This window comes from Coloeus monedula, assembly GCF_965178545.1.
Source record: "Coloeus monedula genome assembly, chromosome: 6".
In the NCBI taxonomy this organism is placed as follows: domain Eukaryota; kingdom Metazoa; phylum Chordata; class Aves; order Passeriformes; family Corvidae; genus Coloeus; species Coloeus monedula.
In genome coordinates this window covers 4660675-4677187 of record NC_138786.1, presented here as the reverse complement: position 1 = coordinate 4677187, position 16513 = coordinate 4660675, and positions in this window count along the sequence as shown.

Genomic DNA, 16513 nt, shown 5'->3' with positions numbered 1-16513 from the left:
CACAGGGCGCACAGTTTCTATATCCTAGTGTGCTTGTTTTGCACAGCCTGTTTTTTGATAGCGGGGGGCCACAGAGGTGGCTTCTGTGAGAAGCTGCTGGAAGCTTCCACCATGTCCAGCAGAGCCAGTCCCTGCTGCCTCTGAAGATGGACACGCCACTGGCCAAGGATGGCCCAATTAGAGAGGATGGTAATGCCTCTGTGATGACAGATTTAAGAAGAAATCAAAACAAAGTGGGGCACAGTTTTTCTCCTAGCCAGAGAAGGGGAGGAGGTGAGAACATGTGAGGGAAACTACATGGAGACACCAAGGTCAGTGGAGAAGGAGGGGGAAGAGGTGCTCCAGGCACCAGAGCTGAGATTCCTCTGCAGGTTGTGGTCAGGACCATGGTGAAGCAGCCGTGCCCCTGCAGCCCATGGGCATCCATGCAGGATGCAGAGATCCACCCACAGCCCGTGGGGGAGGTGCCCACGCCTGAGCAGGTGGATGCCTGGAGGAGGCTGTGATGCAGTGGGAGACCTGGTGGAGAGAGAGGGCTCCTGCTTCCAAGCTGGAGCAGCCTGTCCTTGTCAAACCACGACAGTTTTTTCATGCAGAATGCAGACATTGATCCCGCTACCTCTCACAAAAAATTATCATGGTTTAACACTGGCCAAATGACAGGCATCCACGAAAGTCGCTTGCTCGCCCTCCCCTGCCACAGCTGGGCAAAGGAGAGAAAAAAATTTAATGAAGGCTTCATGAATTGAGATAAGGAATGGGAGAAAGCACTCAAAGGGCAAAACAGGCTCAGCTTAGAAGTATAAAGTGAATTTATTGCTAACAAAATCAGATGAGGATAATGAGAAGTAAAATAAGCCCTTAGAAACACCTTTTCTTCCCCCAACCCCTCCCTCCTTCCCACTGACAGCGCAGGAGACAGGGAATGGGGGTTTTGGTCAGTTCGTCACCTGAGATCTTCCACTGCTCAGGGAGAGAAGTCCTTCCCCTGTGAGACCGTGGGGTCCCTTCCCACAGGAGACAGTTCTCTGTGAACTTCTCCAATGTGGCTCCAATCTCACGAACAGCAGTCCTGCCAAAACTGCTGCAATGTGAGTCCCTCCCATGGGCACACAGTCCTCCCAAAACTGCTGTGGTGTGGGTCACTCTTCCACGGGGTGCAGTGCTCCAAGGACAGGCTGCTCCAGCCTGGGAGCAGGGGCCCTCTCTCTCCACCAGGTCTCCCACTGCATCACAGCCTCCTCCAGGCATCCACCTGCTCAGGCGTGGGCACCTCCCCCACGGGCTGTGGGTGGATCTCTGCATCCTGCATGGATGCCCATGGGCTGCAGGGGCACGGCTGCTTCACCATGGTCCTGACCACAACCTGCAGAGGAATCTCAGCTCTGGTGCCTGGAGCACCTCTTCCCCCTCCTTCTCCACTGACCTTGGTGTCTCCATGTAGTTTCCCTCACATGTTCTCACATCCTCCCCTTCTCTATATCTAATTCAAACTGTGCTCCCACTTCGTTTCAATTTTTTTTCTTAAAAATGTTATCACAGAGGCATTACCGTCATCTCTAATTGGGCCATCCTTGGCCAGCGGCATGTCCATCTTCAGAGCCATCAGGGACTGGTTTTGCTGGACATGGTGTAAGCTTCCAGCAGCCACCTCTGTGGCCCCCCTCCCCTACCAAAAAGCCAGGCCGTGCAAAACAAACACATCTAGGCAATAACATCAGTTAAAGTGGGAGAGCACAGGGCAACCAGTGTGAGTGAAGGGGATCAGCCTCTCCTGATGTCAGGCTGCCACACCAGGCAGTGGGCTGCTGTAGGTGTGGGGAGGGAGCAGCCAACTTGGCAGGAGACAGGGATGGATGAGGTACTGTGTGCTCACCTGTGGAGGTTGCTGCTGCAAAGAAAAGAATGTAATAGCCACTGTCGCAAGAGAAAGCCCAATGGAGATGGCAGCTTGTCAGTGTTTCAGTCTCTGCTCCACAAACTCTTCCTGCACATTACTCAGTGGCTGTTTGAGGTCTGACTCTTTCTTCCCATTACACACAGTTCCTCAGGAAACCTGGCTGCTTGAACACCATGGTCAGGGGCTCAGAAATACAGCAAGGCTTGCTGATGGGCATGTGAATTTGTGTATTGAGAGACAGCTGATCCTTTGTGCTTGCTACCGCACAGCCCTAAATAGCCATCAGGAAACGGAAAGGGAGTGTCATAAAGAACTGTGCTGAGAGGCGGCAGAGTGCCAGCACTTCTTAAAGGAAGTAAAAAGTTTAACTAAGCATGCAAAAGTTCATCATTAGTCACTACATTTTTTTCTATGTCTTCACTTTTCAGTCAGCTGAAATTGCGGAATGCAGTGCAGACAGCCATAAGCACCTATGCTGTCTAAACAAACAGATGACTTTACAGATACGTGTTTTTCTTGGCCAGTTACTACACATTGACAATAGCAGAACTAAACTCAAGTACTCGGTTTGCACTGTCCCCAGGCCAAGGAAAGCGCACGGGCGTGGTCCCAGCTCAGCCGAGCCGCGTCCCAGCCGTGCTGACCGCGGGGCGAGCAAAGGCGGAGACGCAGGGACCGCTGTGTGCACTCTTGCGTGAGCAGCAGCGGCTCGGAGGGAGCTGCTGGACATCAAGGAAACCTTAACGGCAGCCTGGATCCCCTTTCGGGAACAGACAGGCATTTTAGTTCTTAATCTCGCAGTTACACTCCCTTAACTGGATAGCGTGGTTTACAGCCGCCATCAAAGCCTTCTTAAAGCGATAATTCAAAGAAACCACCACCGCCCCCCCCAAAAAAAAACCCCAAACCAAAACCAAACAGCCCTCCCAAAAGACCCCACCAAAAAAACCCAACAACCCCCCAAACCAAACCAACCCCCCCAAAACAAAAACCAAACCACCCGTCGTGCCCCTTCCCCCCCCCCCCCCCAAAAAAAAAAAAAAGTAATCCTACAAGAAAAAAATACTTTTATGTGTTTTGGGGAGTGGAGAGAAATAATCTGTTTCTTGCTGGTAGAGAGATTCTTAAGGATGGTTGAATATGTACAAAATCTGTTCACTAACAAAGTGTGAGGCTTGATACTTTGCTCTCGTCATGTCGCCATGGACATAGTTCCATTGATTTTGCTATACTACTCCTAAACTACATGAGTGAAGTTCAGCGTTTAATTTTAATGGACTGTGCACTGATAGGTAAACTCACAAAACAGGTTACGGAATCGGGTGGGGTTAGGAAAAGGCCACTGCATCAGTTCTAGCACTTAAATGACAATGTTAAGAAATTGCATCATCTTAATAAATTCCTGTGTCCTTCTGGTGAAATCATCAATATTTTCACTTGTCCTTTTATAGTCAATTTGCTTTCTCAGGGTTTATTGCCCTCTGGTGGTGATAGTCTTTTCTCCTGTGACAATAGGGATGCTGACATCTCATGCTTCCTTTTCGTTTTAATCTGTTGTCTGTTGGTTATCCCAACGTGATAAATAGATAAAATAAAGTCAAATTACGTTATTTTTTTAACACAGAGGATTGTAGAGTGAGTAAAGGAGGCCGATGTGTGAAAGCCAGAGCACTGAAATGATGCGGGGAGCTCAGCAGCTCTAGCAAAAATATTAATAAAATCAGTTCAGTTCAGTGTGCAGTAATCACCTTAGACAGTAATGCAGAACTGAGTGATAAAGATTCCATAAAAGTACAAGAGAATGAAAAACCTGCAGTTGCATATGAGATACACACAAAGATTCTGTCATCACAAGTAAATTTTTGTTAACCATAATTTCTTGTACACAGCTTTTAATGACTTGTACCTATCTCATAAATGCTCATTTTAAACTGTCCTTGATTGTGTATTTTATTACAAAGTGTATCGAATGATATCAAGAGATCAGCTTTTTTGTAAAAAATTCTATAAAAAGGTAAAGCCCTCAGTATGCATATTAGTAAGTTACTATTTACTGTTTTCAAGCACAACTTATGTAGCTGGCAGACTGGTGATAATAATAGAAATAATAGTACAAATGATTGTCTATTCACAAGGGCAGTATTGAGTGACCATGTTCTTCTCTGCTGTTTATAACATTCTCCATGAGGAGATGACAGTTACAGCAATTGTTTTAATATGAGCATTAAGAAAATATTTCACATTTGCTGTTATAAATGACTGTTAAATTCTGTATATTTGTTAGACCTATATGTGGTTTTCAAAGCTTCCATTCATTGCAGTGCACATATATAGCACTCCTATAAACAACTTAAATGAAGGAAAAATCCTTTCCATGTTGGCTTCTTGGATGTCAAATTATCAAGCTACATATATCTCTTTTCAGCTCATCTTCTTGAGTAGACTCTGCAGCTTAACTCCAATGCCTTGACTGAAGGTTTTCATTCTTTACAGCCTCATGCAGCTTCCAATTTTGACCCTTTTTTCCATCAGTCCTGTTCTCCTTGTCCCATGCAAAAGCATAGAGATGAAACTGCAAAGGCCTCTATCTTACAGTGGTCTAGGCATAGGTTTACAGGTAACACTTCTAATGAGAAATTAGTGGAGATAGATGGGCCAGGAAAAAAAAGTGCAATTTTCTATGGTGATTAGATACAAGGAGAAAAATAGCATTCCTAAGAGCAAGCAAGATGAAGGTGTGTACGGCTATATGTCTCAGGGAAGCCTGTGGGATGGTCATAGGGAAAAAGGAATGTGATTAAGACGTTTCTGCAATAACCAGCCCTACCCAAACACACAGGTTTTCCCAGCTTCCTGGGGCTGTGCACTGGCTGATACCATCTCACAACACAGCTGTGTGCTTCAAGGGGCTGTTGTCTGGCCTGTGCTGGCCTGTACCCCAGTGGATGTCGAAACACTGAAGTATGCTGGAAGGCAGCATAGAAGGTAAATTAAATAGTGGATGATGTCAGCCTTGATCCAGTCTACTCAATACAGTCTTGTTTCTAGTTCTAATAAAACTGGGGAGTGGCAGGTCTTGGTTGCTGCAGCCCTTCAGTTTCCTTCTTGTTTTCACAATTTCTCCACGCAACTGTGTGAGGTACAGTGACTGTATAGTTTCCAGCCTTTCCCCAGTCCCTAGCCATAGTTGATCCCTATCCCAGATCCTGTCTGAGTAATGCAGCACTTATTTCCCCACCCAGGGGGACCATTATGCAGAGTTGTCAGGGCTGCTCCAGCTGGCCTATCCATCCTGTACACAGCTCAGCCTAGGCATACAGATCAGTTGTGTGAGCTCTGCAAACATGATAAGCATCCAGGAGCAGCAGGAGCCATGAAACACACAAGCACCCTCAGCCACATCGAACAGAATTGTAAGTATCAAGCAAAAGGTAAGGTGACAAATTAAAAAAAAATTATCTAAAAATCAGTACTTTTAGATCAGAAGTATGAATAGTAGGATGATATCAATATAATCTTATAATTTATGTACACATTCTAGACAGAAAAGAGTCTGTGAGGCACAGAGTGAAAAAGAATAGAAGCAATAAATAAGAAAAATGTAATATTAAATTAAAATGGCTATTGGCTGGGAAATATATTTAAAATTTCAGGGAAATACCTAAAAGCCCTCAAAATGCAAGGTGATTCATCTCCTTTCAAAGAGGCCTACCAGTGCCATCAATAAAGTTTCTTTTTTTGCTATTTACCTCTGCCTTCAGGTAGGAAAGCCAAAGTGTAACACAAATAGGCCAGCACATATTCTGTAATATCTGTGGAGCCAATTTTCCATTTGAACATTTTTTCAGTGGCTACCTCTCAGAATCTTAATTCTCCTTTCCTGCCAATTGGCTGAATACACTACACGAGCTATGTATCTCTAATAAAAGTCAAATCTCTTTTCTTGAAATCATTGCAACTTTCCATAATTAATTCATGAGTTCTTATGAATTGTAAATTATATTGTTTAGCAGAAGAAAAACTAGTTGGGCCTTCTAACTATTCCTTCTTGGATATCCATTCAAGTGCATAATAAATGAGGAAGGGTCTCATTTGTCATTTTTTGTTTCTTTCATTTTAAAAGTTTTACTGTTTCATACCAGTTCAGATCTGAAAAGAGGCAAAAATATACTATGGTAGTTACTAATTGTATCATTTCTGAAATTCTGAAATCCTTTAGTCTTACTGTGTTAACTGTTAAAGATTTTTTGTGATTGTTGAATTAATTACTTATCCTATACTTTTGGATCGTTTCCTTTGGGTTATATCTTCAGGTAAGTCAGTCTACTAAAATAGTAGTGTAATAATAGTGTAAAATATTGGTATACCTGTCAAATGCTTGAGATTACTGGGCTTATCCTTATCTTCAAACATAAAAGATGAACAGACAGGTACTTGTTAATAGCCCAATGTATTGTAAAGGAGAGAAAGTGATATTTGTGTAATCTGGTACACAAACTGTGGTACTGCAAGTATGATAGTAGGTCTGTTTTTCAAGAACTCCTGTTGGGTTTTTTCCCAAGCTAGGCCTTTAAGTCTAGAATAACCTTTCATTTTCTTGTATCAAACCTCAGTTTTCTCATGGTTCTTAGTTTCTCAGAGACATAGTCTGGGCTCCACAATTTACAACTGTGCATGGATCAAGAAATGAGCTAGTATAAAACAGACAGCACTTTTTGGCCAGGCTCTTAAAACCAGTCAATTGCACAAGGAGTCAGTGATCATATTTTCCTTCATGCTTTTCCGTGGGTTACTGAAGAAGCTACAGCATCAAGATTTGCTCTTGTAGTGGGCTGATTCTGGCTCTGAATTTGCTCATCCCCTGCCCCATCTGTTCCAAAGGGTGCATTAGGGGAGTCAATGTGACATTACATAGGAGGGATAACACCAGCTTTCCTGAGTCATTTCTACATTAATTAAGTAAAATGATGCTACTTCATTTTTCAGTTCAAAGCACATCTGCGTGTTTTGATAAAAGTCTTGAATTAGATGAATATTCAAAGCAATTTGCATTTTGATTTCCAAGCAATCTTGGGAAATAGAAGCAAAGCCCTGTGTCTCTTCGTGTCTCTAAGTACACTAGTTCTTAGCCCATTTTTGCCTGATGTTCCCCTAAAACTTGTCTGACTCAAGTTAATGGAGTCGGCTTATTTAATCTCTTCGCTAAAACTTTTGAGGAAAAGTTTCATAAAAATTGACCTTTCAGTAATAAGTCTGTGGCTTCTGATGTGATTTAATTTTCCTGAGTCTGACACATTGAGAACTAAAATAGAATGACATTTTTTAGAACTGTCAGTAATAGCTGCTGTTATCAGTCATGAGCAAGTGAGGCACCATCTGAGTCAGCTAACTTTGCCTTGGCCTGCCTAATTGTGCCTTTGTTTCTTCATTTCCTTTGTACTTTCACAAAGTAATGAAGTTCTTAAGCATCATCCCTCCATTTCTGTTTGTAAAATTGATATCCTCCCTACTCATTTCCTGTCATGCTCAAATGAAAGCTGAAACATGCAGAGCATTTCTCTTTACCTTGTATTTATGAACATCCATGTTATTTTAAAATAATATTTCTGACTGTGTTTTAGTATCTCCATACTACAGCCCTTAATAAATGTTAATGGTCTGTGAGTCCATCATTGTTTTTCTATCTGCATGCCCCAGAACTTACATTCAAAATCTTTTATTCTTCTTCTGCTGTAATGCTTTTTACAGATATCTGATAATCTTTGTTCTGAATTAATTTTCAAGATCCTGCTTTGCTGCTAGATTGGGGCTCATATTCTCTAATACGGTGCAACTGCATATGTTTTCAGAGTCAACAGCAGTTGCAGCACATGCTTTAATCAATCTCTTAACACTGATCCTTTTAGCAGCCTTCTCAGACAGTGGAGAATTGACTATTAGTATTGTTTTACTGCGGTACATCTTACTAAATCATACAAGAGAGCTTCCTCCTCCAAAGACCAGCAACTTTAATACAGTCCTTTCCTGAAGCATGGTCAGTGTCCTATGCTGCTTCATGGGCACTTTTTTTACATTTTGAGAAACACGTCTCCTGTATTCTTCCACTTAATTTTTTTCTTGTTGGTGTCATTCATTGTTTTTAGAGCTTGGAATTTTGTAATTCTTTCTATTGCTTTTCTCTCACAAGAAACTCTTGACACACAATTATGTTCCTCACTGTGATAATGTGGTGCATCAAGTGCAGTGACCATGACTGCATGCTGTGTGAGCAGCTGGATTTGAAACTTTACCTGTGTGGATTCCTAACACTGACTGGTTTTAAAACAGATAAAAAACCAGGCCCAGACAGTGATAGGATAAGCATTGTCATCAACTACTCTTCCCGAACAGTTCCCCTTGTCAATACTCATAATTAATTTGATTGAAACAGTCCAGTGATAATCTATCAATTCAAGCTTCAATGATAAAATTATTAACAACAGGAATATTGCTCTGTGTTTTTACACTATACACGTCAGCAGTTGCTTATCTAGCAGGCAAGGACTATGTCAGGAAATAGGGTCTGGGGTGAGCTGTATGAAAAATGTGCAGAGACTGTCCTCAATTTTATGCCATGTTGTGAACTTGGCCAAGTGAGCTTAGCTTTGTGCAACAAATTATTTCCAGTGATACATTTCAAGATGTTATAAATTTGCCAGTGAAATAAGTAGGTTCAGCAGGGTGTAGATGTATCTGAGCCAAATCCAAACAAATGGCTTGGCTGGGGCCTTGTTTTGCTGTTTCAAAATGTAACATAACCAGCAGGAACCATGAAGAGGAAGGGGATCACAATTGCCTTAATGTTACAGTCCATAATAGTGACATATTTAACTCCTGTTAGAGTAACCTGACCTTAACTTAGTTTTTCTTTCCTACCTACATTTGTACCTTCTTATCCTAAAACCTGAACTACCTCATGTACAATTTAATGTCACCCAGATACAAAAACCTAACATATTCTCCTGCTAATTCTTTTCTGATTTTTCACTCTTGTGAATTCAAAAGGCACTGCCTTGATGTGGTCTAGTTAGCCTCGGTCTTTAGCACCTTTGCTTCTAGACTACCTTCCAGCTGTCCTGCTGTGTTGTCAACATGACCAGAAGTAAGACTTTTGTTCTGATGGCAAGAGGCTTATATAAAAATATCTTCCAGTACAGAGCCTGAACGAGACTTAGATAACAGAGCTGGCAGGGTAGTGATTCTTATATGTGATGGGCACACTTAATAGCTAGGGTTTGTTAACATATACGTCTACAATACATGTTTAGGTGTTGAAAGTGTAGTTGGAACAAGGAGAAGTGACGGGAAAGACAGACCACAGAACAAGACATTATCTAAAAGTTTCCTTTAATTGAGACTTTTTTTTCTTAGTTGTTTTTCCTAATATTTCAGAATGAAGATGTTTTCCTTTCTGTATGTAAAAATATGATCTGAGGAAAACAAGTTCTCTCTCTACTTTCCTTCACACTTTACAGCTGTTATTTTGTTCATTTTCTGTTACAGTCTCAGACATCTACATAGAGTTAAATTATCTGTAATCTGAATAATAATTGATGTAGGTTTGCTACCATATCATGTACAGTGTTTTATGTCAGTGACTCACAAACTTATTTTTACCAAGAATTTCTCTGGTATGTAACTTGACTTCCCAGAGCCTTCTTCACCTCTGTTCTCTCTTCTCATCCCACTGGTGCTGCCTAGCTCTTCTGACGTGCCTCCAGATCCCTTCCCTTTCCACTGGATCCTGATATCACCCTTCCTTCCATTCCTCCCCTAATGGGCCTTCCCTCCTACCCTTATGTTTGTTTATCATTCTCTTCCTAGCCAGCTTGGAATATATTTTCCTCTTGGAATTCCAGTGCTTTTCCCTTAAGAAAGAGATGAGGCCATGGTAACAGTAAAGGGTTTTTCTTGCTTCTGGCCTTCTGCTTTTCCTGCAGAGCCACATATTCTCCCTTTTCCATCCTAGCAAAACTAGATTTCCTGCTTTCTGAAACTGAGATTGATGGTTCAGTGGATAGGTGCTGTCACAGCAGTGTCCCAGTGTCCAGCGTTTTCTCCTGGAGATCAGGAAGTATTTTATATCACCTTTGAATGCACCCCTGTCTCTTTGTCTGCAAGTGTTTGAAATTTGACATTTGAATATATAAAACGTTTCAGCATCAGACTGCTGTGGGTTGTTGCTGATCCTGTCATCCTTTGGTCCCAGCATGGTCCCTTTGGAAGTATTACGGTATCAATCAGAGGGAAAAAATATTTATCCATTTGAATCTAATGGTGGTGTAAATTCTATGGTCCTAAACCTAAAATGTTCAGTTTGCCCTTTTTCAGACAAAATTTGCACTGAAGTTAATGGCTCAAGATTTTTTTGTTACTATTATAATGCCACTGAAAAAGATAAAAAACTTGTCAGAAGCATTTCTTTTTAGATAGCATGCACTTCTTTCTTAGATGAGGAGAATCAACTGGAAAACAAATATAATTGAGAAGATCTTTAGGCATTACAGGCATTACACAATGAACAGAGATGCTTTCCTGTAAGGGTTTGATATGACAAGTTAGAAATCATTTTCATTTCTTTTAAATTAGCTTCTGACATTCCCAGAGGTTTTGTCTTGGGTTTAAAAAGCACAAAGCAGAATACCGTCCCCAGAAGAAGATGCTGTCCTATGTAATTTCTTCCTTCTTTGCTTGCAATCAATCATTCTTTCGTTGATGCTCATCTTAGATGCTGCTCCTTGGCTGCAGGACACTCGTTGCTATATGATACCCATGATCATCCAATTTGTTAGGTTCAGTCATCTGTAGATAGGGTCTGGAACATGGTATTTTGATTTGATTTGATGTGAAAAAGTGTGTTCTTCCTTTCCTCCATTGTTAAATGCTTTCCAAGAAGTATTTGTGCTTCATTTCTGGCTCTGCCAGCACACAGCAGTGTGGAAGGGATGGAGTTGCACGGCAGTACCTCATGGAGCTCCCTTGAATTGCTCCTCCTGGACACAGATGAATTAGAAAGATGCGCAAAGCTCTCATTTGGGGAACACCCAACAATATTTTTTGTGTGTGTTTTATCCACCATTTAGACATTCACAGTCACTGACTTTTTTGGATTCAGACCTGGAATAACAGACATATCATTCAAACTGGGAGCCCAACTGTATTTTCAAGAGCTGATGTCAATCATTTGAAGTTGATTCTTTTAGTAAGAAGTTTGCTGATCTTGAGACTTTTTTGTTCTATAAAAACGATTGCTTCTATTCTGACCAAAACAAGAGAGAATTGGCACAAGGTTAATTATGTAAAGCAAGGATATTAACCTGGCAACAGAGAAATGCCAGATCGGCAGAAATGATGAGTTAGAGCTATTGCTTGAGAATATCTCCTACCCCATGGAATCTCTTGCTATTAAACATGTTTTGTTCTATAGACTTGTTGACAACAGAGTAAAGATTAAGGAAAGTGACTCTAATCCACCGGTTTGGGCATCCATCTGGTATATTGGAAAACCAACTGTGTTCTTCAGCCCCACAGGCATAAAGGTTTCTGTTAGAATGGCAGGAGTGAATTATGGATGACTACAGCACACTACAGAAAATTACATTTGCATATGTAACACAGAGAGGGTTAAGTATAATTACACTAGCTGTACACAGCAAAGTGTGGATGAGTCAAAAAACAGTGAGACAAATGCTATTCCTGCTGAATAGCCTTTGTGTGCTTGGAGAAAGAGATTTCAGTCTTCCTTTGGTTTGTATAATGTGAATATTTGCCTGGCATACTTTTTTGCCAAAGACCAGTATGTAGCACAGATGTGGGGTTAATGATCAATTCACATAAGACACAGCTAGGATTCAACAGTTCAGATTTTATATGCCCTGAAATGCTTACAGACTGAATAAAAACTCTTTGCTTCCTTCATATAGTAATATATTAGGTTCTCAGTGGTTGCAGGTTGGAATAGTAGAGATGATCAACGAGTTTGCCACAACTCTATGTTTATCAGGGAACTAGGGAGTGGAAAATAAACACATGAGAACAGGGAATTTTTGGAACCATAGTAGAAAAGTATCTTTGTACAGTTCTCAGTCTAGAGTATGTATAGCTGCTACCCTGCCAGCAGAGAGAGTTTCATTTGAAATTTAAATAACTCTTTTTGAGACTTTTATTTAGGACATATTTAAGGTCTTTTAAAAAAATCTTCAGCTTTTGGTTTAAGCTTCAGATAAGATGACTGCAAGCACCTCTGAGTATATAATGTACCTCCATTACCTATTTCTTGGTGTAACAGGAATATTCACGAACACTTTCTTTGGAAAGGGAAAGCCATTTTGTCAGCAGCAATACAACTTTTGACTGCTAAGTACATCTAAATGAGAGACTTAGGGGTTATGGCAATTAGCAAATGCTGCTGCTGATATAATCCCATAAAACTTGATGCACTTTTACTTTTCTAAAATTTCTATTTATCAGCATATTGAAGGAAGCTGATGTCTGTACATAGCTACAGAAACGCTCTAGAGTCTGGGTGAATTTATTAAACTTACAGTCTTTCCTGTCTCCATTGTCTTAGACTCTGTTTTTCTCAGCAAAAAATAGATTTGGTCTTATCAGTGCTTAACCTTGTGTTTTGTTACTTGTTAGCTAGCCTTGTGTTTTGTAGTTTAATACCTCTTAGATTGCATAACTACCTGATTCTAATTCACCCTGTGAATATTTGCCAGAATGCTTCTATTGCTTCTACATCCTGCTTATACAAGAATGTTCCCTGGTTTCTTTGTGCTGGAAGAAGGTTATTCATGAGCTTAAAGGTGATAGAAATCTTCCTTTTCATCTTTCCTTCTCTCCTCACCTCACAGCCACTGTGATATATTGGTGGAGTGGTTCTGTGAATATCAAGTGTAGAAGTTGTGGGGTTCAGCCCTAGTGCTTCCTTCTCGGAGTAATCCAGCTGTACATAGTAATCTTGCTGAAATTAATTGCTTACTGGAGCGAGAGCTGTGTGCAGTGTAGGGCTCTAGGTTCTGTCACAGCTCTACAGTTACTATTCATTCTATAAATTAATCTGCGATATTCTTTTAACAATGGAAACCAAATGCATCATGCTAAAATCAAATCGATGCCATCCAGATCAGTTACCAGGGGCTTCTTGATCTCTTTCTATCAAGGCTTTTGTTATTGAGACATTCCCTACAAGCTGTCAAATGGTCCTACTCAATAACAATCAATAAAGTAAGCATCCGTTAAAAATATCCCCAGGGAATCTTTTTAAATTGAACAGGGAGCAATATATCTTTTAGTGTCAATAATGCTGAAAATGTTAATTTGGTTGATTCTACTATGTGCCTTCTCGAGTGATATTCCAAATGCTGTTCTGGGAAGATGAATACTTGAATTCACTCTGTCGCTTTCTGCCTGCTGCACCAGTCTCAAATCTGTAGCAAGGGCTATCTGAGATAGGCTGTATAACAAAAGAGTGTTCTGGTGATCTGATTGCTTTCTCAGCCTTTTAAATCTAACTACTGATAGTGATGCTCTTAAATTAAAATCAGATGGCAAGGATGAATGTGCTGCTAAGATGTTCTCAGATGGCTAACTGATAGAGTCCCTACACGAAGCGGAAATGTGTCCATCTGCTGAGCACAGCATGAGTCTGATTTACTATACTATGCAAAGCTGGTTTAACACTAGTATCAATAATGTAATTTTCTTTATTATATAAAGTGGGTAGAAAAGAATTTTATGCTGCAAATTTAGTCTATTAAGGGCATTTCTGTGAATAAATTACACTAGATGTTCTTTTAATTCTTGTTAGCACAGATTTTTTTTCACAGATGTCATTTTTGGGCATTAGACAATTTTTTTTTTTTCTCCTGCTGTTGTGAAAGAAGAACTGCAAGTACTGACATTAAACATTTTGGGAAATTTGTTCTGCTCTTTTTATAATAAGGGAAAGCAGTCCTGCCAAAATTCAAACCTTCCAGTGACTTAAATATTTGTTTTACTGTATTATTTTTTAGGTGCTTGATATCAACCTAAATAAACTAATTAAGGGGCTATTTCTGAAGTCCCAATTGCATAGTTTTGCCCTATAATCCTGCTTTTATTTGTTGATTTTTTAAAAAAAATTATATCTGTGGTGGAAACAAACTGACAGTTTTACGTGTGACTACTAAAATAAGTTTTCAATAAAAAATTGGGTATGAGATTACAAATGCTAAAAAATTCTGATTACTAGATGCTCATTTTTGGGTTTGGTTGGGCACCAGAGCAGCCTAGAAATGGTGCATTGTTTTTACAATGAGGGTGATGAAACACTGGCACAGGTTGTCCAGGTCCAGAGGAATTGTGGATGCTCCATCCCTGGAAGTGCTCAAGGTGAGGTTGAATGGGGCTTAGAGCAACCTGGTCTAGTGGAAGGTGTCCCTGCCATGGCAGGGGGTTAGAATGAGAGGAGTGTGAGGAGTTTTGACGTCCCATCCAACCCAAGCTATTCTATTATTCTGTGTCCCAGCCCGACCTCAGCCCATCCCCAGAGAGGTGCCTGATGCCCAAGGCTGGGGCTGCCCCAGTGCCCTGCTGTTGGCTGGGATGGTAGGACTGGGCTGGCTGCCAAGGATCCCCATCAGGCACCCCGGCCGTAGTCATGCATAAGGTGTTACTTAAACCCCTCTCCTTGCAAGCAAAACACTCGAGTGAGGAAACACCATTTGCAGGAGTGTGGGTGAGCATGGTGCTGACCCAGCCCTCCCATGGCTGGGTGAGCACTGTCATGGTTGGCACTGGCACCTGTGGTCATGCACGTGGTGATGGACACGCTGCTCTGGGAGCCACTGGAAAGCACCTAGTGGGCACAGACATAGGAAACTGTGTGTAGATGTCATGGTTTAACTCCAGCTGGCAACAAAGTACCACAGAGCTCTCACTCACTTCTCCCCCCAACCCCGTTGGGAGGAGCAGAATCAGCCAAAAAAACAGTGAAACCGATTCACTTTAATAACTGAAACAAAGTAAAATTAAATGTATAATAATAGTAAAAATAGTGATTAAAAGAGGGATGGGGGAGAGAGAGATAAAATTGAAAAACAAGTGATGCACAATAGCATTACTCACCACCTGCTAATCAATGCCAAATCCCTCCCCAAACCACAATCAGCCCCACTCCCGAGTAACTCTCCAGTTTATATAGTGGGCATGGTGTGAAATATCCCCTTGGCCAGCTGGGGTCAGCTGTCCTGGCTATGCTCTTTCCTGGCTGCTTGTGAAGAGATGACACTCTGAGAAGTGCTTGACTTACATTTGGCCCTACTCAGCAACGATCAAAACATCAGTGTGTTATTAGCATTAGGCTCATACTGAATCCAAAACACAGCTCTCTACAGCTACTAGGAAGAAAATTAAGTCTATCCCAGCCGAAACCAGCACAATATATAAAGCGAAAACACCGAAAGCACCTCGGTGAGTTTACTGCTGTTTGACAGTGGGTGGGCCGCCGTGAGGGGCGAGCCGGCAGGGGGCGCCATCAGCCCGCGCTCCGCGGTGAGAAAGGCCTCATGCTGAGGCGGCAAGAGCGGTGCGCCGTCCCTTGGACACCGTGAGGGGGCTGTTCCTGTGGGGCACCGTCCCTGGGACACTGTGAGGGGGCTGTTCCTGTGGGGCACGGTCCTGCCGAAGACACCGTGGGGGGGCTGTTCCTGTGGGGCACGGTCCTGCCGGGGACACCGTGGGGGGGCTCTTCCTGTGGGGCACGCTCCTGCCTGGGTTACCGTGAGGGCGGCGTTCCTGTGGGGCACGGTCCCTGGGACACCGTGGTGGGGGGCGTTCCTATGGGACACGTTCAGCTCGGACTGCCACTGCCACGGAGTCTTTCAGCTTGGAAAGTCCTCTGAAAGCATCCAGTCCAGCCATTAGCCCGGTAAATACCTCCAGGGCTGGTGACTCTCTGCTGGTTCTCTGGGAAGCCTGTGCCAGTGCTTCGCAACGGTTTCTGAGAATTTTTTTGCTAATTAAATACCCTTTGCAGGGTAAAACTAAACACTTCTTGTTGGTTTAAAATATTTTAAAGGCCTGAGTCGGCTCAAGGATGATGAGTAATTCTAATTCTAATAGAAGCCCTCTAATCTTGTCACATTTCTCAGATGAGAAGGGAGATGGTTATACCTGAGGAGTGAACACTGACCGTCATTTATGGAGCAGGTGCTGTTTCCAGGAGAGCTGTGAGCAGTGCTGCCGGTGGCCTCGGTTATTTATACTTGCACCAGGGAATGCCCGCGCCTTGACTGTGAGGTGAGATTGCCTTGTGCTTAGTGTGATAAAATAAACAGCCCTTCTAAGAGGGACTTGAGGGTGCTGGTGGATGAGAGGCTGGACATGACCACCCATCTGCCCTTGCAGCCCCAAAAGCCAGCCATGACCTGGGCTGCGTCCAAGGCAATGTGGGCAGCAGGGTGAGGGAGAGGATTCTCCTCATCTGCCCAGCTCATGTGACACCCATCTGGAGTGCTGCATCCAGCTCTGGAATGTCGGTCACAAGGCTTGAAACTTCAAGCTTCTTTTGTTTAAGTAAATATAAAAATA